Genomic DNA, 25168 nt, shown 5'->3' with positions numbered 1-25168 from the left:
GTTAGTCTTAAAGTAAACAGACACTAAAACGCTAGTATTAAGCTTTTTGTACCTAATCTGTAGTGTTTAATGTTTCATACTTCATGCAGGAATACAAGTTGAATGTTATGAACTTACTTTAAACATGTAAAGCTGCTTAGCTGCCACACCCTGGTGTGTATCACCGTCATTTTACCCTAAGTATTCATAGTTTAGCCTAACAGACCAGTTTTGATGAGTAAAACTGCTTCTATGCATTTAGTGTTGCAATTCACAATCTTTCTTGTCAGATCTCAGTTCAGAGTAACAAGCCAGTTCCAGAGATTGTCAGAAAGGAGTTAAGGTGGAGTCTGTAAATCAAGGCAAATGAAATAGCAGAAAGATTAGTGCAAAAGTATGTCACAAGGAAGCTGACAAATAAATGTTTATATCCTATGTGTAAGGGCAGAAAGTCAGGCAGTGCTGGAGGAATACAACTGCAGTGTAGAATTCTCTTTTTCAAAGGAGAAACAGAATCAGAACACAAGTCGTAGAACAGTAGTGGGGAGGGGTTATATGAAGAAGTGCATTTTTACCTAAACAGTGCAGGAAAATGCATGCACATATGGTAAAATTTGCAAAAGTGTGCCCTTGTGTGTGTATTAATGTTTCTGGAGGCAGCAAAGTCATGTAGATACAGAGTGACATTAACAAACGGGGAGAGTGTTGGGTGTGTTTCCAGAGGATACTTTCTATCTAGGGAGTGTTTAGAAACTGCAGTTAGGCACCATCACAATGTAGTTACATAAAACAGCATTTTTGTAAGTCTGGTTAGCTTCTTGTCCTTAATCAGTGCCCTAAAATATTAAATTGTTGAAGTGATGTCTTGGCATGCTTTGAGCAATGGAAGTTGATCAGTTAATGTCAACATTAACCATTTAGGAGCCTAGATATGTTAAGAATGATTAATTATGCCATTTCATTATGATTCCTTCTGTAGCTGGAGGCACTTTTATCAAGTTGGATTAACTGATAAGAAATGTATCAAGTACAAAAGAACAAAACTGATTTCACCAGTGTTTGGTTAAAGGCCTTTTCGTAAATGAAAATACAAAAATAGCTGTCTTATTATGTGGTACTTAAGGTGCTTGACTGTACTGGAGACAAATGTTTCTGTCCCATCTTTTGCCCTTTGCATCCTGTGCAAGTTACTTCTTTGCATTCATGTAACTTCCCTTCAAAAGGAATTTGGTTGTTCCACTATTATGTCACTGCCAAAATATGAAAATATAATTATCCAGTCACCAAAATGTTAGCAGACATTGTTACAGTATTTAAGTATGCACATATGTATGTATTTATTTTATTCACACTTTTTTAATGTGTAAATTAATTCATCTTTCATTTTTTTATTTTACTTGCATGTTCAAGAGAATACAATTTTAATAGTATGTGAATGCAGTGTTTTAATTTTTGGTGCTGTTTAGTCAGAAGCACTAAACTTCTACTACACACAAAATCAAGAAATGGTTAGCACAAGCCAGCTTGTCAAATGCTAGACAATGCCAGGTTCTGAAAGATAACTTTTCTTTGTCACAACATATTGTGGTACTAGAAGCAAAGAACACAGCTTTTCAAAAGGCTATTTGGGCAGGAGTACTTTTGTCTTGCATCCAGATATACAACCTTTCTATCATAACAAATTTCTTGCCAAAAGGCTAAATGCATTTGCCATAAAAGACCTTTTTGAAGGAAGTTAGTTTTCAGTCTTAAACATGTGAGGACTACTATATGTTCAGCCGTGGGATGCTGGAATAATCATGTCAACACGTACTTTGTCAGGCTCTTTTAAGTATCCCCAGCTTGTGTGTTGGAGATTTCTATGACACCTGTACATATATGAAAATTATTCACATTTTTAATTATTTATCCTTTGTTGATCAAGTCAGTCCTACTAGGCTAGTAGTCCCTTTTCAGAGAAGACTTGAGATGGTATTTATACTACTAGGGGAATTTTGGCCAGGGCATCAGGCAACTTCATCCACTCTTTAGTAGGTGCCATGAGATCTTGTCCATGCCTAGTTTAATAGTATACATTTTGAAGCATGGCTGAAGAGTTTTACAATAGTGAAGAAGGACCCTCTCCGCATCTTGTGTTCACATTTAGATCTTTAAGTACTTAAATGGAAGAAAGTTTCTGTTACTGGCCCTAACTCATAAGTGTTTTCTTACAGCATTTTTTCCATCTCTTTGCATTCCATACTTTGAATTCAGTATGGAGATTGTCCATTTAGATGTTGCCTGCTTCTGTAAAAGTAATTGCGGTTATCACCACTGAGATGCTTTTTAAAGTAACTGCTGCTCACCACTGGCATGTTGTTCTAAAGTGGTTAGGAGAAGCCTGTTTATGGTTGCAGATGAAAGAGTGCAGTCAATGTATCCACCACTGAATATGGAGGTGAAGTATGGTTACCACAGAATGGCAGTGGCAGGGGGTACAGTTACTGCTGAATGATAAAGGCAGATAGTATGGCTACTGCAGAATGGGGGTCTATATTATAAGATCGAATGCTAAGGTGATCGAACACCTAAACATCAAACTTGTAATATTGAAAGCAAAAAACAGTGAACGGATGATTTAATGCAGGGAAAGATTTCCCTTGGCCGTTCACCAGATTTTGCTGTTTTGTCTACTATACAGCAATCTCATAGTTTGGTATATTTAGTTAGGGAGGTGTGGGGGGGCACAACCCCCAATGTTAGGGGGTGTGGGGGGCACAACCCCCAATATTAGGGGGTGTGGGGGGCACAACCCCCAATGTCAGGGGTGTGAGGGGCAAAGCCCTCCACTTTGTTTGGGTGTAAAGTTATTTTTTTCCATGGCCGACCGACATGTTTTCCTGCACTATTTGACGTTTTTGAGTTCGATATTACAAGTTCAATGTTTAGGTGTTCGATCACCTAAGCATTCAAACTTGTAATGTAGACGCCAGAATGACAGACATTGTGGCTACTGCAGAATGGCAGATGATCTGGCTACTGCAGAATGGCAGACGCTCTGGCTACTGCAGAATGGCAGACGCTCTGGCTACTGCAGAATGGCAGACGCTCTGGCTACTGCAGAATGGCAGATGCTCTGGCTACTGCAGAATGATGGAGGCAGGGGGTATGGTTACTGCAGAATGATGGAGGCAGGGGATATGGATACTGCAGTATGACAGAGGTGGAGGTATGATTACTGCAGAATGACAGAGGCAGGGGGTATGGTTACTGCAGAATGACAAATCCGATGCTATGGCTACTGCAGAATGGCAGACACTCTGATTACTGCAGAATGGTGGTGGATATGGTTACTGCCGAATGGCAAAGACAGAGGTTATGGTTACTGCAGACTGATGGAGGCATGGGGATATAGTTACAACAAAATAATGGTGGTAGGGCTTATGGTTACTGCAAAATATCAGAGGTGGGGGTTATGGTTGCTGCAGAATGCCAAATGCTATGACTACTGCAGAATGGTGGATTTATGGCTACAGCAGAATGGCAGCGGCAGAGGGTACTGCAGAATGGTGGAGGTAGAGGGTACTGCAGAATGACGTAGGCAGAGCATATGGTTACTGCAGAATGATGGAGGCAGGGCTTATGATTACTACAGAATGACAAAGGCAGGCGGTATGGCTACTGCATAATGGCAGACACACTGGCTACTGCAGAATGAAGGAGGAAGGCAGGGCTTATGATTACTGCAGAATGACAAAGGCAGAATGGCAAAGGCTATGGTTAATGCAGACAGGCAGGGGATTTGGTTACTGTGGTATGACTGAGGCAGAGGGTTTGGATACTGTGGTATGACTGAGGCAGGTGGTATGGTTACTGCAGTATGACGGAGGCAGGGGGTATGGTACTGCAGACTGACTGAAGCAGGTGATGTGGTACTGCAGACTGACTGAAGCAGGTGATGTGGTACTGCAGACTGACTGAAGCAGGTGATGTGGTACTGCAGACTGACTGAAGCAGGTGATATGGTACTGCAGACTGACTGAAGCAGGGATATGGTCCTGCAGACTGACTGAGGCAGGGATATGGTTACAGCAGACTGACAGAGATAGAGGTTATGGATACTGCAGAATATCAGAGGCAGGGGTTATGGTTGCTGCAGAATGACAAAGGCAGACACTCTGCCTACTGCAGAATGGCAGACACTCTGGCTACTGTAGAATGATGGAGGCATGCAGTTTGGTTACTGCAGTATGATGTAGGCAGGGGGTACTGTTACTAAAGAATAACAGAGGCAGATGTCATGGTTACTTCAGAATTAATAAGGCAGACACTCTGACTATTGCAGAATGGTAGACACTCTGGCTACTGCAGTATGCCGAAGGCTGTTGTTAATGTGGAATGACAGAGGCAGGGGGTATGGTTACTGTGGAATGACAGAGGCAGGGGGTATGGTTACTGTGGAATGACAGAGGCAGGGGGTATGGTTACTGTGGAATGACAGAGGCAGGGGCTATGGTTACTGTGGAATGACAGAGGCAGGGGCTATGGTTACAGTGGTATGACAGAGGCAGGGGCTATGGTTACAGAGGAAAGACAGAGGCAGGGGGTATGGTTACTGTGGTATGACAGAGGCAGGGGCTATGGTTACTGTGGAATGACAGAGGCAGGGGCTATGGTTACAGTGGTATGACAGAGGCAGGGGCTATGGTTACAGTGGTATGACAGAGGCAGGGGCTATGGTTACTGCGGTATGACAAGAGGCAGGGGCTATGGTTACTGCAGTATGACAGAGGCAGGGGCTATGGTTACTGCGGTATGACAGAGGCAGGGGCTATGGTTACTGCGGTATGACAGAGGCAGGGGCTATGGTTACTGCGGTATGACAGAGGCAGGGGCTATGGTTACTGCGGTATGACAGAGGCAGGGGCTATGGTTACTGCGGTATGACAGAGGCAGGGGCTATGGTTACTGCGGTATGACAGAGGCAGGGGCTATGGTTACTGCGGTATGACAGAGGCAGGGGCTATGGTTACTGCGGTATGACAGAGGCAGGGGCTATGGTTACTGCGGTATGACCGAGGCAGGGGCTATGGTTACTACGGTATGACAGAGGCAGGGGCTATGGTTACTGCGGTATGACAAATGCTATGGCTACTGCAGAATGACAGAGGCAGAGCGTACTGCAGAATGGCTGAGATGGAGGGTATGGTTACTTCAGAATGACAAGGCAGATGCTGTGGTTACTGCAGAATGGTGGAGGCTATGGTTATTGCAGAATGACTGAGGCTATGGTTACTGCAGAATCGCAGAGACAGAGGGAATGGTTACTGCAGACTGACAGAGGCATGGAGATATGGTTACAGCAGAATGCTGAAGGTAGGGATTATGGTTACTGTAGAATATCTGAGGCAGGGGGCTATGATTACTGCAGAATGACAGACAGGGCATATGGTTACTGCAGAGTGACAGAGGCGGTGGATATGATTTCTGCAGAATGATAGAGACAAAGAGATTGTGTATTCCATGAGATGATCTCACTTTTTATTTATTTTGCATTTCTTGTCCGGGAAAGTCTGACTAGGCTCACCAGAGCCTGTTTTCAGCGGAGGCCTGGAGAGAAATGGTCCAGATGCATGTCTTTAGAATGTGGGAGGAAACTGGAGTACCCAGAGAAGACCCACGCAAGCGCAGGGAGAACATGCAAACTCCACATAGAGGGCACCCCAGCCGAGAATCAAACCGGAGAACCTCTTGCTGTGAGGCTCTTCTGATCTGCTGTTATGTGTGTGGAAAACTACATATGGCAATGAAGTAAAAAAAAATAGTCATGGCATTTGCACAATCTACCTATTCACAGTTACCATTCCCATCTGCACACATGGTTGTGTTTGCACTGCGATGGCAGACAACTTATAAAGACAAGCATGCAAAGGAAGAAAGTAAAATAAAATGATCCAACCATCTCCTGAGTCTTCTGTCCTCCCAGTGAGACTAAGACACTGTTTCATTCTCACCTCTAAAGAGCCCATTGGCCTAGTGGGACTAACCTGGTCAACAAATTCTAAAAAATAAATTTACAGGTCCCCTGCTTCTTTATCTGGACAATTGCTTCATGTACCGCAAAACAGAATAGGTTAAGTCTCAGTCATGCTTAACATGTGATTAAGTTACAGGAGGAGTTTCAGGAAAATAGTAAATGTTTGTGGAGCTAAATATCTGTGAAATATTTAACATGCAAGAGTGAATGGAAAGTTGACCATAGACCCAAGAGAACGCACATCAGCTAATGCAAAACATTAAATGGCTCATACCCTAGACATTAGTTCAGATGAAGCAAAGTTGTAACTGTGGAATTCTTTACATATTGTTCTGGCACAAGGCACATTACAAATATTAATCTTCCAGTTTGATGCACTTTTTCTATAATCAGATTTAACAGTCTATGATGCAGCATTTTGTCACTTCCTGAGTGGTTGTAAACATTTAGAGCTGCTTTGTGCTGACAACATATGACTCATTACTACTACATTGAGTGCCACTTACTGTCATCTATTTTCCCTTTCTTTTATTTTCTTAATTTATTTTTATTTATTTGTTTATGTATGTATACATGCTTTGTTTACCGGTTTAGCTAATCCCTCACGAAAAGTCCATCTAAAGATGGGACCTGGCAAGGAAAGTTTCATAACAAGTAACAGGTAAAAAACAAAACATATATGCTGGGATATTGTCACAAATCATGAGTTAACAAATGGAAAAAAGTGCTAGCCTAGAGGGAGAAGGGCTTGTCATAATGGTTAAGGTCTTTGCCTTATAGGCACATGTTACAAAGTTTGATTCTAATGTAAGGTTATTGACTAGGCTTAAAATGCCCTTTCAGGGCAGTTAGCCTAGTGTTCACCCATGAATCTGTGAAGATAAAAACATTAACAGAAAGATGTTATACATATGTAAAAAAAAAAAAAAAAAAAAAAAAAAGGCACCAATCCCATAGTACAAAATTTACCAGAACACATTGAAGCTGAAATTTAAAAAGGGGGAAATGAACAACTTTCTGGGGAAGTTAAATGCACACACCTAGCCACGGTGGTGCAGCGGTAGCATTGTCGCCTCACAGCAAGAGGTTCTCCCATTCGATTCTCTGCTGGAGCGCCTTCTGTGTGGAGTCTGCACGTCCTCCCCGCGGTCGAGTGGCATTCAAAAGACATGTTTTAATGGGGGTGCCTTCGTTGAAGGTTGGGCATCGAGCTAGCACTTCGGCACCATGAAAATCTACTGCCAATCATTAGTGGACCGGAGTTTCACTGTGGCAACTCCTAACCGGGAAAAGCTGAAGGAACAACAAGTAATTTTAATAGGATACTAATGACAAAACATGATAGCATCCCCAAAAAAACACAGCAGATACTTAGGGGAGTTTTTCCTTCCCAGGAGTGTTTTTCCTAGACTGAAACTATGTTGAAAATAAGCACTGTAACACAGTCCGACTTTCCCAGTAGAAAAGCAAATAAATAAATAAATTTTCACAGTACATCTGGATTCCTGAATTTTATCAGCATGTCTAATATCTTGTGGCAATTTGCTCCATTTAACTATCCCAAACGTTTGTAGCATTCTAGGGATGTAAAGAAACTGGGTAGTTCAACTTCATGTTGTTACTTCTTAGTAAAAGTAAGCGGGTCTAATCTTTCACTAAGAAACTGTATGTTTTTGAGATTCATTCAAAGAGTAAACTGAAATTTATTGCCAGTTTCTTGCTTTTGCACTGTTGGTTGTGGTCTCTAAAAATGATTAAAAGGCTGTCCTGTTGTCATGATTAAGTACTTTGTTTCTGGTGTATGTTATTAGTTTTTGGGGAACAGTCAAGTACATATAAGTGAAGAGTGGATTTGTGTCTTCATAATAGAATACCCCAAAATGTTATTGCAGTTGCCCTCATACCTTTCAACTGTCCAGATTTTTGCCTCATATTTTTGGTCTATTCCTCATAAAATCTGTGTTTTTCTGGCAAATCACTCCAATGGTCTGAGGATTGAAGTCACTAAATGACATACATTTAAGTTTCAGACTACTTCAAATCCTTCAGAAAGTGTATGTTAATGCAAATCCTTTTACTCTAGCAACTTATTAAGTTTATAAGAACAATATTTAAAAACTGTCCCTATTTTTGGGCCTCTGTCCCCCATTTTGTCAAGTTTTGTCCAGATTTCTTGCACTAAGTGGTTGAGAGGGATAGTTACCCTACCAAAAATGAATTATTTGAAAACTTTCAGAGCAATTGAAGTAGTGGTAGGGCTGCTAGTCACAAAGTTGTCAAGCTAAGTTTGGAAATTACCACTGAGAGTGCAGTAAGAGCCTGTATCAGAGAAGTAATGAGGTCCTTGATTGTCAACTCCACAGCCTCACCATCTGGGAGGCTTAGTGATTCACTTAGGCAGTGCTGGCATGCTGTGACTGTAATACAGAAAGAGTGCAGACAAATTGCGATTACCTTTTTCTATCATTATGGCTTTGTGATACAATTAGCAGAAGATTAAGCGGATGAAATGGAAAAATGCCTTTTGTTTACTTTTCTGACATGTATTGTGGGCATCCTGTGATTGAAATAGTAAGCTTCTGCACCATTTTATTGCCCTAGGTTATTGGTTGGCATGTGGGTAACTTTTAGAAGGTGCATAATAGAGCATTAATGTGAAACAAATACAAGGGCTGAATGAATAGAAGGCAAAGGGACATTAATATAAATGACGGGACATTAATATAAATGACAGGACATTAATATAAATGACAGGACATTAATATAAATGACAGGACATTAATATAAATGACGGGACATTAATATAAATGACGGGACATTAATATAAATGACAAATCAGTAAGAACAACAGTCACCTATTTGCATAATGTGTGCCCTTACATATCAGGATACTTTTGGGGACCTGTGATAGATTTCCAGACTTTTGGACTAAACTGAGTGGGACAGAAGATCAAAAATTCTCCTGTTTGGAGTCAACCTTCTCTGTTTTAATAGCAACTGTTGCTATAGGCAATCTATTGCTGTTTAGGTCTGTTTGGCCGGGTCTAGCCTTTTGTCTGTGCCATATGGGGACATATAGTGTTTAGAAATGCTTCCAGAAATTTTTTCTACATGAACTAATTTCACTAGTTGGTACTGGCTGGTGAAACTGGGAGAAAGCAAGTGATTCTGTACAGATCTCCCAGTAAAGGAGACTGTTTTGCTGCTTGACCTGCTTTGGCCATATCCAGTAGTGGAACTGGTATAAATCGGCATGTTACTAAACTGTACAAGAAGCATAATTTTGATTTGTAATTTTTATGTGTGAAGTAGTAAATTTGGCCATTTTAACACAGTGGAACACTTGGAGCACTCTGTGAAATGTCCTTCCTGAGAAGAAGAGGGAAATGCTTACAGGTGCTATGTATTTCACCCAAATGGACGTTGCTAAAAACATTAACAAATACATAGAGTCAGACCAGCCCTTTGACTCAGCACTACATTTTTTTCCAATATCAGTTTTATTTAAGATTCAGCATTACTTGTCACATGTATAAAATAAAATAATTTTGTGCTTAGTCATTGCACTCTTATACATGTATAAATGCATATATCCAAATGAGAGACAGGCTTTCCCCTTTTTTTCTGTAAATGTGCAACCTTAAAATTGATTATATTATGAGGTGAGAACCCTATAAGGATTAAGTCAATTCCTGGCTTTTAGTGGTAGAATTTTCTTTGTTGTACTTTCAAAATAAACCCATTAGGAGCACATTTCCTGTCATGCAGAACATCTTAAAAGTAACTTTTTAAGACTACTATAGTATTTTTGGGAAGAACATGACCTCTCTATTGACCATCGACGAATCTTTTCCACTCCTGGTTTGTGGGGATTGGCCTATGTGCCAATGTTTTATAACTTCTCAGAAGACTCAGGATGCAGGAATATACAACCTTGAAGTCTACAGAAATTAGATTGAAAACAATAATTTGTGTTGAGCTGTCGAGATGTAAATGAAGGCCAACTGATATTTCCTTACTGTTGTGTTTATTATAGTTTACAGTGTGACATTTAGCTTCTTCATGATCTCGTATTTCAATTCTATTTAAAGATTCTCCATGGAAGCACTGCTTTAAGACAGTAAAAAATTTCATCATGGAACCACAGTTTTTAGATGGAAAAGTAAATGTTGTGCTTTCCACATAGAACAGACTTTAGATTGAATTGTGAGGCTACTATCCCATGGCAGAGACCCTTGCTGACCCATCTAATTTTTACATACCCTTCAGTCCATGATGTTATGTATGCATTTGTATCTCCTCACCAGATATGACAAATGGTCAGATTTTATTTAGGTTCATAGATTAGTACTAAGCTAACTGCTCTTGCAAGCCATTTTAAGCCTAGCCAATTATCCCTTGTGAGACTCAAACCCTGCTCCTTGTGTTTGTGAGGCAAACACCTTAACCATTAGGCCACCCTCCCAAACCCATCATTATTATTTATCTTAATAAGAGCTCCAGCAGATTACACACCACGAAGAATTCCCCCAGCAATGCGAACCAGATAGTATTATACAAACAGATCGCTATTCACCCATGAAACACTGCTTTCAAAATGTTCAAAACCATTCATCGCAACAGTCACTAACACTTTTACTGTGCCAAAAGTACAACATCTGTATTACCTTAACTCTTCTACAATACTTCTGAAGAAATCCCTCTCAAAAAAATAACTTAATCTGGACAAAGTTATATTAATTTTACAAAATATAATTTAAATTGCACTTATTCAACTACTCTTTTCTGTGGCTATTCATTCTAACCCCAGACAACCTTCAACACAAATACACCAGAAAAACAATGCCTCAAATGATGCCTTAAAGTATTCTATGTTAATGTCAGAGGCTACTGTAACAAAATAACGGACCACTACAAATGGATTGTTTGACATGCAAAAAATATTGGCCATCACAGAAACAGCCTTCAAACCAACCTTAACTGACGAAAAAGTACTCCCAGCCAGTTATAATGTAGTCAGACCTGACGGAACAACCACAACAGTAGAATGTATCAGTATTATACATTGTAATATCCTACAACTAACCAAAACCCATATTCCTATATTCATATTTCAGAAATCTGAAATTATGCTCACTAACTTAAGTCATACACACAATTACACGTAGGCATTATCTACTTCTCTCCTTTAATATCCAGTAAAACTATGGACACACTAGATGATATATTATCTTGGATGAATCAAAAGACCAAACAAAAAGCAATAGTATTAGGTGACATGAACGTGAACTGTTATCCTCACAAGCAACACATACTGTAAATATTTATTTACATATTTTATTTTCACATTTGCTGACCGGGTTAGTCCGACTGGGCTGAAAGCCCTTTTTCAGCAGAGGCCCAAATAGAAAAGCTCCAGAGTTACTCAAATATTACAGTATACAATTTAGTGTAAATGTGTAATACAGTAAAGTTAGATTATAAGCATGGGCAGATACAAGTTCAGGCAGAGACTATTTTCAGTTAGTCCATATAGTATAGGTGAATGCATCAAAAGTAGTGTATACAAAAATAGTCAGCAGTGACGTTTTCCAGTGTAAAACAAACCTATATACAAAGAAGTATGCAACAATGTTCAACAGAAAGAGGAAAGATTCCCAGGCAAATAAAGGCAGTGGGAATACAGTAATAGTTTAATGTATTAAGGAGATGGGGGAGTTGGAAGCTAGATTAGTAGGGGGGTTATGTGGGATCGTGGCATGGGCAAGACCTTGCATTTAGTAATTGGAATTTTAGCTCTTTTTTTAAAGAAATTACTGTTGTTAATGGGTCGTATGAGTGGGAGTAATTTTGTTCCAAGTGTGAGCTAAGGAGTGGCTGTATAGGAGTTTGCCAATGTTCTTATTTGGCATGTACACCTCAAGAAGGTTATGTTATGAGCTTCAAAGAGCTTGATTTGGAGTATAGTAAGATATCAGAGAGGAGAGAGCTGGGCAAGAGGAGGGGTAGTTAAGAATGGAATGAGTTAGGTACAGGTGGGGTAGAAGGAGTTGATGGTGGAACTCTAGCCATTGGAGGCTTTTTAGAGATAGGCAGTGGTGAGATCAATAGGGCATTTTAGCAACAAATCTAGCAACATTGTTGTATTTGAACTCCAGTTAAGATACAAGGTTGGATTGAATGTTGGTGAGGATAGGGGACAGCATAGAATAGAGTGGGGAGCAGGAAAGACTGCGCAAGGGTGGGTTTGGATTTCTCTGATCGGAATTTTGTGAGTCTATATAGTAGTCCTAATTTCTGGTGTTTTTTTATTTAATGCTTTTCTGAATATGGAGGTCGAATTTGAATTTGTCATCTATTGTCACACCAAAAAGTTTAGTGTGAGTTTCAGCAGTAATTGTGGTAGTGTTTATGATGTGACAGTGAAATTGAATTTTAGAGATTCAAGTGTATCTAGTAGAAAGAGGAGGAGTTTGGTTTTATTAGGGTTAAGCAGAAGTTGGTTTGATGTTAGGCATTTTTCGACACGGTGTAGAGATTGTTGATTGATGGTGTGTAAATTTGTCAAAATTGTCTGAGTAGGAGATAATGGTTGAGTCATCAGCATATTGGATAACAGTAGAGAGGGGTCATGAGGTGAAGAGGAAGTTAGTAAAGATGTTGAAGAGAAGGGGATCAAGAATGGAGCCTTGGACATCCCTGTTTTTTACTGTTGGGGAGAAAAGGATGATAGCCATTTGACAGATTGAAATCTATTTGAGAGGTAGCTACTGAACCAGTTTGTAATAGAGCCTGAGCGGTTTAGGTTATTTAGTTTGGAAAGCAGCAGAGGATGGGAGACAGTATCAAAGGCCTTGGAGAGGTTGAAGAATAAACAGGAGACTCATTTAATTTATTTTCATCCTGAGCTTTGGCGATAGTATATGTGAAAGATATTAATGCAGTAGATGTGCTGTGTTGAGGGGGAAATCCATGCTGGGTAGGGGTTAGGAGATTTTCATGTAAGAGATGTTTGAAGAGCTGTTTGTGAACACACTTTTGAGTATTTTAGAGAGAGGTGACAGTATGGCAATAGGTCTGAAAGTTGAGGGGTCAGTGGAGTTGTCACCTTTGTGAAGAGGTAAAACGTAGAATTTTTTTCCCAATATCAGGGACTGTATTTTTCCTTGATGGATATATTATAAGTATGAAGATGGGGTAAACAATTGAATTAGCACCATGTTTAAGAAATATGGGGATAGATTTACAGCTGATGGTGAGCATGGTTTTATTTTACTAAGGAGTGACCTAATGTAATTAGTAGGAACAGGTGTAACTGAAAAGGAAGATGGAAGGGAAGTTGTGGGGGTACAGGAGAGATATTATCGTCTTGTTTGGTTAGTTTTTGGATGGTTTCAATAAAGAAGGTGTTGTGGAAAGTGGCAGCTTCAAGGGGGGAGCTATTAAGGCAGAGGTTTGGGGATAAAGGGCTACCTGGATGTAGTAGTTGTTTAATGAAATCCCAGAACATTTTATGATTGGAGTGTGATTCATTGAGTGGCTTTTGGTAAAACTTCTTCTTATTAAGGATAACCTGTTTTTTGGTCAAGTTGTGGAATTCCCTACAGGTTTGAAAGAGAGAAGGTGATTTATTCTTTATGCAGCTTTTCCATGCACTATCCCTCTTGGTCATGAGTGTATAAGTGCATTGTGTAACCATGGAGCATAGTGACATTTTAATCTGATTTACCCAACTAATGTCTGAGGTAATATGAACAGACAAAACTAGAGTTAGGGAAAAGCCTACTTGACCATATACTTCCAGCATACACACTGATAACATTCATTCCCCAGAAATCTTACCAGAGTCCATCAGTGACCACAATCCAACTTCTGAAGCAAAAAAATATCTACAACTGAATATGCTCCAAAAGGTAATTTAATCCAGAGATATTTGGCATTTAAAGTAAACTAATTAAATGGACACCACTTAACTCTTTGAAATGAGATGATGCTGTCAATTACTTCAGTAATACTTTCCTGTTAGCCGTTTACTGTCAATCCTTTAGTCTACTTTCTTTCTACGTATAGGGACTATATCCCAGCACCTTGGATTATATATGAGACGAAACAACAAATGACTGTGTAATGTAAAGCATGGAAACTTTGGAAAAGTACGATGAACCAAACATGAAAACACCTTAGAAACTAGGTATAAAACATGCTGCAAGAAAACAAATACTACTACTTCCAAAATATATAAAAAAAAAATAATACTGGCACTATATCAATTCACTTGTTAAGCTTGAAAAATAAAACCCCACATACACTCAGTCCACTCCCTCATGAAACTAACCATAATATAGTCATACTATTACCAAGCACTTGTTGAAGTGTGCCATATCCATACAAAGCAGCCCAATCAGTTATTGTTTCATATCACTGAATGGTACTTTCAACCTGCAACTTAACATAAACTAAATAAAAAAGCACGTACAAAAACTAAACCCAACCACCCTTGTAGTTGCTCAAATCCCCACTAAATATCTGCAAATAGCCAGAGTACCTATATGCTACCCAGTCGTAGTACTTTTTCAACAGCTCAGTTTCTGAACACTACACTGTGAAACTTTGGTAACAGTCCAATATAATTACTATCTATGATGATAAAACAGAAATCCAACTTATCTAAAGAACAGTGGCTATTTTACCCCCATTTCCAAAATATTAGAAAAGTATACACATGAACAAATATCCTACAACTCCTTACATACAGGAATAAGCTATCAGTAACACAGCATGGCTTTTGCACAGAATTCACCCTGTTATACTTCCTTGACCTGATATATCACAGAATGCAGCCTATTGTACATACTCAACTCAGGAAACAAAAAACTGCTAGGTTTCTGGTACCCACCATTGTTTAGATCTATGAAAAGCCTCTAATAGTGTTTCATACCCCCTCCAGCACTGGTGTTTCTCAGGGGTTCATCCTAGATGGAGCAGATCATGGTCAAATGGGGCCCTAGGCAGGGTAATGTATCAATACCCTTACCCCCCAGCAGCCAATCGGTGTCCTATGACCTCTCTCTCTCTCTCTCTCCAGTTACCATAACGCACTATTCATATCTGTCAGTCTACCTACTATTTTCTTCTTCATTAGTTCTACAGTGATTATAGATAATTGGATTTAATTTAAAACTTTTATTTCAAATTTTTATAGCACAAAGACTGATAGCCATTTGTAAATAAAACAATACAGTCCCGCAATGAAAACAGACTTAACATGAACAGAGGTAAACTTCTCTTTCCATGAAACTCACATTCGTTGAAACTGACCATGGCAGATTAAGTGTATGTTTGGGCTGTTTTCAAACCATAAGTCCCCAGCACATATTTTTAGGCCATGTGTAAATTCATGTGTTATTTGATTCCCTTTCCTGATTGTATTAAATTAAATTCTTTGTTTAATACAGCAACACTTGTTACAGTGTTTTAAATTTGTAGTTTTTAACATTTTTCCAGTTAATAGTTAAACAAAAATGTATGAACCAGTAATGATAAAACTCCCCATTTCAGAATATTTCAACTGTAAGATGTCACTAAAACTGCAATCATTATAATTCACCAATATCCATCAATTTGCACAATCTCTGCAGAAGTAAAAGTCATCTGAGTAATTCTGCATTAACGAGAACTATTACTAATGCAAAGGTTGCTACAGGCAAACAACTTTGCATTTTGGTGTTTCATCTACAAATGCAGTGCTTACTGCCCTTGAAGAATTCACTATGTTACATTAAAAAGTGGTGTGCTGGTAATATGCAATATGATATTATATGCATAATATGGTAGGGAATAGCCAGCAAACTGACAACAGGCTCATAGTTGCTAGAAGTCTCACCCAAAGGATGACACATTCAGGAGTCCAGCAGCCCACCCCTCCATGTTGCACCATATTGTCAGCAATCTATCGACCTAGTGTTGAAGCAAACCCACAGCCATCTGCAGCAAACCTACAGCCATCTGTAGCAAAAATAAATGTGCAACCTGTTGGGCTACTGATACGGACTATGAACAACACAACTGAGAAACTCTAATGACATTGACAGAATGCAATCCTCAGTTGTGTCTTTCGGCTTTAGGGGTCGCCACAGCAGAACTCTGGCCTGCTAATGATTGGCAGTAGATTTTTACATGCTGAGTTGCCAGCCCTGACGCACAACCTTCAACGAAGGTATGCCCATTCACGCACGTCTCCACACAGAAGACGGTCTAGCTGAGAATCGAACAGGACGACGCGAGTCTTACTGTGAGGTGACAACACTATCGCAGGCACAGCACCACCACCGCAGTCTAGAATGCAATCCTCAGTGATTTACAAAAAAACAATAAGTACAATTTAAGGAGATCTGACAGATGTTATGGGGGTTTAAAGCACTTATTTAAAATTCAGGTTTTGAGGTGGACTCTGAGCAAAGTCAATTAACTAAACAGTGCCCATAACTAAGCACAAAATCTCCTATGCACTCAATGTGAAGGAATTACACTTGTGGAACAGCTGTTTTTCTGCTGTCTCCACTGTTCTTGCTGCTGTAAACCTCCTGCAGATATTGTCCTAATGCTAGAGTTTCTGGTACTGTCTTCTGTCAATTAATCTGACATCTGCTGTTCCAAATCTCCTGTGTGGGACATTGTTTGAATTTGCATTAGAGTGTTGTGCTAATGCTAGGGTTTCTGGTGCTATTTTTTGTTTATTGAAGGAGATTTTTTATTTGTATTTTTAAAAGTGAAGTGTCCCCCCTCCCTAGCTGCCTAGGGTGCCTAGTGCTGGATCTGGCTCCAATCCTAGGGTCCCCCTTATTCAGTATGTTTATCAGTGACTCTTTTGTAATGAAAACAGTATATATGTTCTGCAGCAAACAACACAAGAACAGCCTTCACATCCTAGAAAAATGGCACTTGCATCCCATTACCCCACCCCCCCCAAAAACAAAAAGGTGAGGTTCTTTAGTCCAGCAAATCAAATAAGCAAAACTCTGCCATACAGACTACCTATCTTAATAATGCCTCCATTGGACAGGTCACCTATACTAAGCTACTGGATGCAATCATAGCTCACAAACTCCAGTTTGACAAATACTTTGAATATGTCACATCCAAAGCAAATAAGAAGTTTGGTTTGCTTCTTCATCCAGGCATGCCACAGTGAATCAACATACTGATGACACTGCAGTTATATGCACTGCTAAAGACCTCTTTACTCACCAACAACATACATGACAGTCTTTCTATTAAATTGAAACCTGGCAGGAAAACTCCCATTTCCTTTTCCATGCCAAGAAAACAAAACTTATTTACCTTAAAACAGTAAGTACATCACTCAGAAAGAATTCATTTTTATATTGTCCTTAGAGGTTATAGAGACTAACACAAACTGCTATGAGTGACTATTGACAAAAAAAAAATCCAACCATCATACTGCAAGTAACAAAAAAAAAATCAAAAGCTAAGCAGTGTCTATTGCATTCTCTAGTTCTGATCAGCTTAAGCTCCACAGTTAATCAGAAAGTAAAGCAATACTATAGCAAATTTCTGGAATTTGCCACTAATGTGCCCCACAGAGCACTCCATTGCTCAACACTCAGAAGACGAAGGCTCTTATATACACTTAACTAACAGCAAAAAGCAAGGAATACACCGCTGACTTTATTAAAACACACTGTAAAAATGCAAAGCTTTTGAGCAAAGCTCTTTCTCAATGCATAAAAACTAGCAAGTCAGCGAACTCATTTATACAACAAATTATCCAGTAAGGTACAAAGTTGATCACATGGCTGTACCTGATTAGAAAAAGTTGAAGTTTAGGTTCACTTTCCAAATAGCCTAAAAATTACAAACAACACACTCATAATATATATAACCTGGTGGAATAAAATCAAACATAGTCATCTTTAAGTCTAAGTATGGGTTTTAAACTATTGTGACTATTCAGTCCAGGATTAACAGATACTCTAAAAAAAAATCTATCCATCTACACTCTGCTAGTTTAGCTGCAAGTTTAATATCACCCCCTTGCTTTGTTTACTACCTGGATAACACAAAACTTAAACTTAATGTGTATTCCCCATCATCTGAATATGTTTGAATAACACATTAGTATCAATGCCTCTTCAAATCTCTGACATATGAGAACAGATCCTTTGTTTTAATTTCACTCACCTACACACAACGGATAATTCATAAGCTACACTATAAACCATAAAAATGCCCAAGCCTTGTATCACTTGTATACCCCTAAGAGAAATCTTTATTCTGGGGACAAACTGCTACTTATTATATCTAAATCTAAAAATACATTGGGTGCCGCACTATACTCAGTGTCACTAGGAAGAGGAACTCTCTCTGTCTTAAGACAAAGTAAAAAGAAATCTAAATTCCTTCAAAATTGAAGTCAAGCAATATCTTATACATACTTTCCTGCACTTCACTTCCTATGAAATGGAACTTAATTTTTTCTGACAATTCTATGCAGTGCCACGCCATCCAGTCACAAAGTGCTTTTATCTTTGAATTAATTAACATCAGTTAAGTACTTAAATAATTCAGTTATCCAATAAAAGTGTCATGAGCTTTTAAAGCATTCAAGTAATCATTCTAAAATCACAGTGTATTAGTTGTTACCATTTTAAATGAAAACAGTAATTAATATGAATTCAAAACAAACATATCTTATTCAAAAATGTTTTTATAAAAACTTTCACAGTTCATAATTTAGTTGCTCTTTCTTTAAGTATAGGCACAAAGGAAACATGGTCATTCAGACCTGGAGGGTGAGTGGCATTTAACAAACTCTGCCATATATACTCACTTCTGTATATGTTATTTGACCAGTCCCCTCCTCTAATACATTTCTTAATAATTTTCAAGATGCCAAAATGAAATCCTTGCCTAACCCCACAAGAGAGTGTGTGCTTATGTAATGCATTGTTAGTAATGCATGTCTCAGTAGCATATAAATGTTCATATGTTCTTTTCCGTAGGGATCTCTCTGTTTTCCGCACTTAGAACATGTAACAGTCTTGTCAAATAGCTATATATGCTAACCCACTGCTATCACAGTTCCCCTTTTCAAATAAAGCTTTCTCTGGGGGTCAGCCTCCAGGTCTGAATGACCATGTTTCCCTTGTACCTATATATAAAGAAAGAGCAACTAAATTATGAACTATGAATGTTTTTTTAGAAAAAGTTTTTGAATAAGATATGTTTGTTTTGAAATCACATTAATTACTATTTTCACACACACACACACACACACACACACACACACACACACACACGTGCATGTGCACACACTTATGCACACGCACGTGTGTGTGGCATTGTGTGTGCATGCCAGTGTGTGTGTGCGTATGCCCGTGTGGGCACGTGTGTGTGCGCGCACATCTGTGTGCCTGCGCACACGTGTGCTTGTGTGTGCGGGCGTGCACGTGTGCTTGTGTGTGTGCGGGTGTGCACGTGTGCTTGTGTGTGTGTGGGCGCGCACATGTGCCTGTGTGTGCGCGTGCACGTGTGCCTGTGCATGCGTGTGTGTGCGCATGCGTACGTGTGTGTGCGTGCACATGCATGTACACATGTGTGTGCACGCACGTACACGTGTGTGTGTGTGCACGCACGTACATGTGTGTGTGTGTGTGTGTGTGTGTGTGTGTGTGTGTGTGTGTGTGTGTGTGCACGCACGTACACGTGTGTTTGCTGACATCCAGAGACTGACTCTGATCTCAGTCACTTACTATATCATATACAGGCATATGATTAATATTGTATAATATATATTATATATATATATATATATATATATATATATATATATATATATAAAAGTAATCTTCTTTTGGCTGTTCCCGTTAGGGGTTGCCACAGTGGACCTTCTGTTTCCATTTCTTCCTGTCCTCTGCATCATGCTCTTTCACACCAACTGCCTGCATGTCCTCTCTCATCACATCCATAAACCTTATCTTAGGCCATCCTCTTTTCCTCTTAGGCAGCTCCATCCTTAGCATAATTTTCCCAATATACCCAGCATCCCTCCTCAGCACATGTCCAAACCAACGTAATCTTGCCTCTCTTACTTTGTCTCCAAACTGTCCAACCTGAGCTGACCCTCTAATATACCGATTCCTAATCCTGTCCATCCTAGTCACACCCAGTGCAAATCTTAATGTCTTTAACTCTCCAGCTCTGACTCCTGCCTTTTCGACAATGCCACCTTCTCCAACCCATATAACATAGCTGTCTCACTACCCTCTTGTAGACCTTCCCTTTCACTCTTACTGGTACCCGTCTGTCACAAATCACTCCTGACACTCTTCTCCACCCATTCCACCCTGCCTGTACTCTCTGTTCCACACTCACCATTACTCTGAACTGTTGATCCTAAGTACTTAAACTTTTCCACTTTTACCAACTCTACTCCCTGCATCCTCACCATTCCACTACCCTCCCTCACATTTACACACATATATTCTGTTTTAGCCCTGCTGACCTTCATTCCTTTCCTCTCAAAAGCATATCTTCACCTCTCCATGGTCTCCTCAACCTGGTCCCTACTCTCACTACATATCACAATGTCATCTGCAAACATCATAGTCCACTGGGCCTCCTGTCTGATCTCATCTGTCAACCTGTCCATCACCACTGCAAATAAGAAAGGGTTCAGAGCTGATCCTTGATGTAATCCCACCTCCACCTTAAACATATCTGTCACTCCCACCGCAGTCCTCACCAATGTCACACTACCCTCGTACATATCCTGTACCACTTTTACATACTTCTCTGCCACTCCCGACTTCCTCATATAATACCACAACTCCTCTCTAGGCACCCTGTCATATACTTTCTCTAAGTCCACAAAGACACAATGCAACTCCTTCTGACCTTCTCTGTATTTCTCCAACAACACTCTCAGAGCAAATATTGCATCTGTAGTGCTCTTTCCTGGCATGAAACCATACTGCTTATCACTAATCATCACCTCCCTTCTTAACCTAGCTTCCACTACTCTTTCCCATAACTTCAAGCTGTGACTGATCAGTTTTATCCCTCTGTAGTTACTGCAGCTCTGCACATCACCCTTATTCTTAAAGATAGGTACCAAAACACTTTTTCTCCACTCCTCCGGCATCCTCTGACTTTCCAAAATTTCATTAAACAACCTGGTTAAAAATTCCACTGCCATTTCACCTAAGCACCTCCATGCTTCCACTGTTATGTCATCTGGGCCAACAGCCTTTCCATTCTTCATCCTCTTCATAGCTATCCTTACTTACTCCTTGCTAATCCACTGCACTTCATGATTCACTATCCGCACATCATCCAACCTTCTCTCCCTCTCATTCTCTTCATTTATCAACCCCTCAAAGTACTCTTTCCATCTACTCAACACACTCTCCTCAGTTGTGAGTTCAGTTCCCTCAGTATCCTTCATCACTCACTCACACAGGTGTGCACACACGTGCGCGCACAGACACGTAATGCAATATGGAAATTGAGTTATTTATGGTTGCCAAGGAGAGAAAAAATGCTGCTATGAATGTAGAAAAATGGCCATTTGTCAGAGAGAAAAAAAGTTTTATGCATCTCATTTGAAGTATGTTGATTTAAGACATGTGCTTCTGTGTGTGTGTGTGTGTGTGTGTGTGCACGCATGTATGTGTGTGGGTACACGTGCATGTGTGTGTGTGGTGTTTGCACACGTGTATATGTGTACACGTGCACGTGTGTGTGTGGGTACACGTGTGTGTGTGTGTGTGTGTGTGTGTGTGTGTGTCTGTCTGTCTGTGTTCAGAAACCATGATCATGTTGAAATGTTGTAATAGTTTGTTCTTTTTAAAGTAGTCTGATTTGGATATTCTGCATCAATATCCCTGGACCATTTGACACTGTTGAGATCCGTGCAAAGGAAAGTGTGTGAGTACAGCAGTTCACCTAAATGAGTTCAGTGAGAAGTAAAGTCTGAGAGACATTATTAGCCAAACGGTTTAGTTCACCAGTGATGTTCAGACACATACAGTTAACTCTTCAAGCAGACACTAGTTTAATTTATATGAAAAGAACATGATTATATAATGTGATCCTGTAGCAGATTATTACTGTCCACAGTTTTGCAGAATATGTATTTGCAAGTCACTGTAGGCCATGCTTTCATTTATTTGCCTTTATCATAAAAAAGAAGAAAAGTATGAGTCAAACTAATTTTTAATTATGCGACTGAAAGAGCAGGTTTAAATGTTTTATTATCCCATTGATTTTGTGTTCTGATGGGTACTAAAACAAATGCTGAATCATTTGACTAAGAGAGCTGATTTAAATACTTTATTATGCCACTGATTTTGTGTTGTGATAGGTACTAGAATGTTACTGTTCATTTGAAAACATGCTCTGTAACTGGTTTTGTTATCTCTTGTGATGAGATTAAGACAGCAACATGCATCTTGTATGTTATTGTTGTTGACATAATTACCCAATGTAGTACCTTTATGTTATAATGTTAACCTGTTTATTTTCCATGTGTAGTGCATCCAGCTTTGTGATACTTTACAGCCGTACCAAAATGGGTTCCGAGCCACTGACACAATGAGGTTACCAAGAGTCATGCAAAATTTAGAACCTACGAATGGGCATATGCACTTTCATATGAGTTTTATAAATAGCCAAGCAGTTGTGTGAGGCTAAGTACTGTAAGAACTAGAAAGATAATAGCATCATTTCATTAGTCATTCTTCCACTAAGCACTGTTCTACACTGAAGTGTCATTTCCTTTCTTATTGCTGGGTACCTCTGTTTGATGTTGATCTGATTAGATAAGCAACTGCTAAAAATAATTTTGATGTTGAGTAGTAAGCTACTGTGTCACTGTAATAATGGGGCATTAAAGATTCTGCTAGTGGATACCAGGTGGGTTCTACTGCTGCATTAGGAGGTTAGGTTAAAAATCCATATACTCATGACCAGCCAATGTGTCATGGTGACTGTTTCTGATAAAGATGTCCTATTGCATTGATTTTCCGCAATCGGAAGAATCGTTGTGGTTCACTGTATTGGCTATTCGAACTCAAGTTAATGCATTAGATAAAAAAAAAAGCAGCACTTATTTTTTTTCTCTCTCTCTCTCTCACAAATACACACACACACTCACAGAATCATAATTATGACGTATAACGCACGTTCACTCTAGCATTAACATTGATCTGAAGAAGTCTGCAGTTCTTGAAAATAGTTTAACTGTCAAAAGCACTTACTGACTTTAGTGGCTCAATAAAGTTTCTTTTTAATGAAAGCATCCGCAGATAGGCACCACAGGAAAAATAGAATCTTCTTAAAGGAAATTTATTTTTGAAGGCTTTCATCCACAAGGGACTTCATCAGAAAACTGAACAACTGGCTAGAAGACAACTTAATGTAAACTGACTGATCAGAAACAACAAACAATTTAATTGAGACAAATAGTAGACCTAAAAAAAACACTGAATTTACAGTACATAAATATAACACAGTGCAAAATAATATGATGTTATAAAAGACATTTTATACAAATGGTATTATTCAGGCCAGGAAACTTATTGGGCTGTATCTTAAGCTGCTACAATGTTTCTTTTCCACTTAGTTGCTTCTTGAAACAATACTCCCTAACTGTACAGGTAAATGCTCTAAGACAGCAAAGTAGAACGTCTTAACCGAACCATCTGTTAGGGTGTTTCTTTATAAGGCACTGTTGGTGTCTTTGCTCTTAATAGCATGCAAGTGTTCTTTAACTCTTTTTCATGCCAATGTAAAATGCACCACAATGTGAACAGACAGCAATGTAACTCAAGTCAGTGTTGTAACAATCATAATGCTTCAGTCCATATGAGACAAAGCAATGAAAGAGCCTTCAAGTATAAAATTACATGCCCTGCAAAAAAAAAACACTTTAATACCCACTTTTGTGTGTGAGTGGCAAAGGCATCCTAGTATTTGCAGTCTCCAACCAATGCTTAATGCCCTTAGATTTTTTGCTGCAGTTTTCCATTCCGGTGGGACAAAGCCATTACTTAGTCTGTGGTTGAAGAGAGTACTCAATAGTTCTGGCAGCTCTTGTTTTAGACCATTTAGTAAGCAGCATGGGATGTTGACTGGTCCCATAGAGACTGTGTTTTTGGCCTTGGAGAAGGAGGTTATGACATGTTCATTGCAGATACTAGGAAGAGGGCTAGTAACAGGTATATTTGGAGGTATGACTGGTGAGGATAGGCAGTGAAGTTTTCACTGAACTTGTCTGCAAGCAGGATGGCAGTTTTCACTGAACTTGTCTGCAAGCAGGATGGCAGTTTTCACAGTTTCTGTATGAGTGGCAACATCTATTACTAGTACAGTACAAATCTGAGCCTTCCCTTTAAGATACTAGATGTAGTTATAGAATGCCTTGTAATTATTCTTAGTCAGGGTTAGTTTTGGTTTCGTAGTTAGCTTTGGAGGACTTTACAAGATGCCTGATTTGCTTATTCAAGCTGTGGAGGGTGTCTTTCCTCTTCTGAGACCTTTCCTTTTTGTTCTTAGTCAGTAGTTTCTTTCTCTTGTTGTGTAATCTGTTTATGCTGGATGTCCATCCATTCAGGTATGGCTGAGTCTATACACTTGTAGAGGTGTTAATACAAGGCATTAGTGTACTCCTCAGTGTGGGGGATACTGCTGTTGGTGGTAATGGGGGTTTGAAACTATTTATTCCATCGCGTAGGAGGCCACAGTTTGCTTTGGAGAAATTGTTTAACCTTTTTGCTCCGGGTGGGGGGGGGTCAGTTACGATCACTACTTTGAACAAAACAGATTTGTGATCTGACCTTACCATGGAAGGCCCCACACATGGGATGGTGCAGCGATCCCTCATGTTGGTGAGCACTAGGTCAAGGATATTTCAACCTGTTGTGGGGGTACTGACTATCTGTTCCAGAGCATTTGTATCAACGAAGTCCAGGAACCTTAGAGCGAGCATGTTATACTCATGACTAGGGTGTTTGGTTTTATTGTGAGGTGACTCAAGAAGGTCCAGGTGGGCAGTGTGGTTTACCTGGTTCATGGTGGGAGGCCTATAGCTAACAGAGATGTGGAGGGGAATCTTTCCTACAGTTAGCTGGACTTGGAGTTGGTCTAGGGAGC

The 25168-nt window shown here is 39.5% G+C and overlaps 1 protein-coding gene across 2 annotated transcripts in view; it reads left to right on the top strand.

The window, feature by feature from the left end:
• LOC122808811 overlaps window positions 1-25168 on the top strand; it is a 2021113-nt gene that overhangs the window by 580 nt on the left and 1995365 nt on the right. The gene's annotated exons all lie outside the window — the stretch shown is intronic.

Source organism: Protopterus annectens, chromosome 8.part0, assembly GCF_019279795.1.
Source record: "Protopterus annectens isolate FY-2018-M chromosome 8.part0, PAN1.0, whole genome shotgun sequence".
Lineage (NCBI taxonomy): Eukaryota > Metazoa > Chordata > Ceratodontiformes > Protopteridae > Protopterus > Protopterus annectens.
The sequence above is the reverse complement of the archived record's forward strand: the minus strand, read 5'-3'. Positions and strand labels throughout refer to the sequence as shown.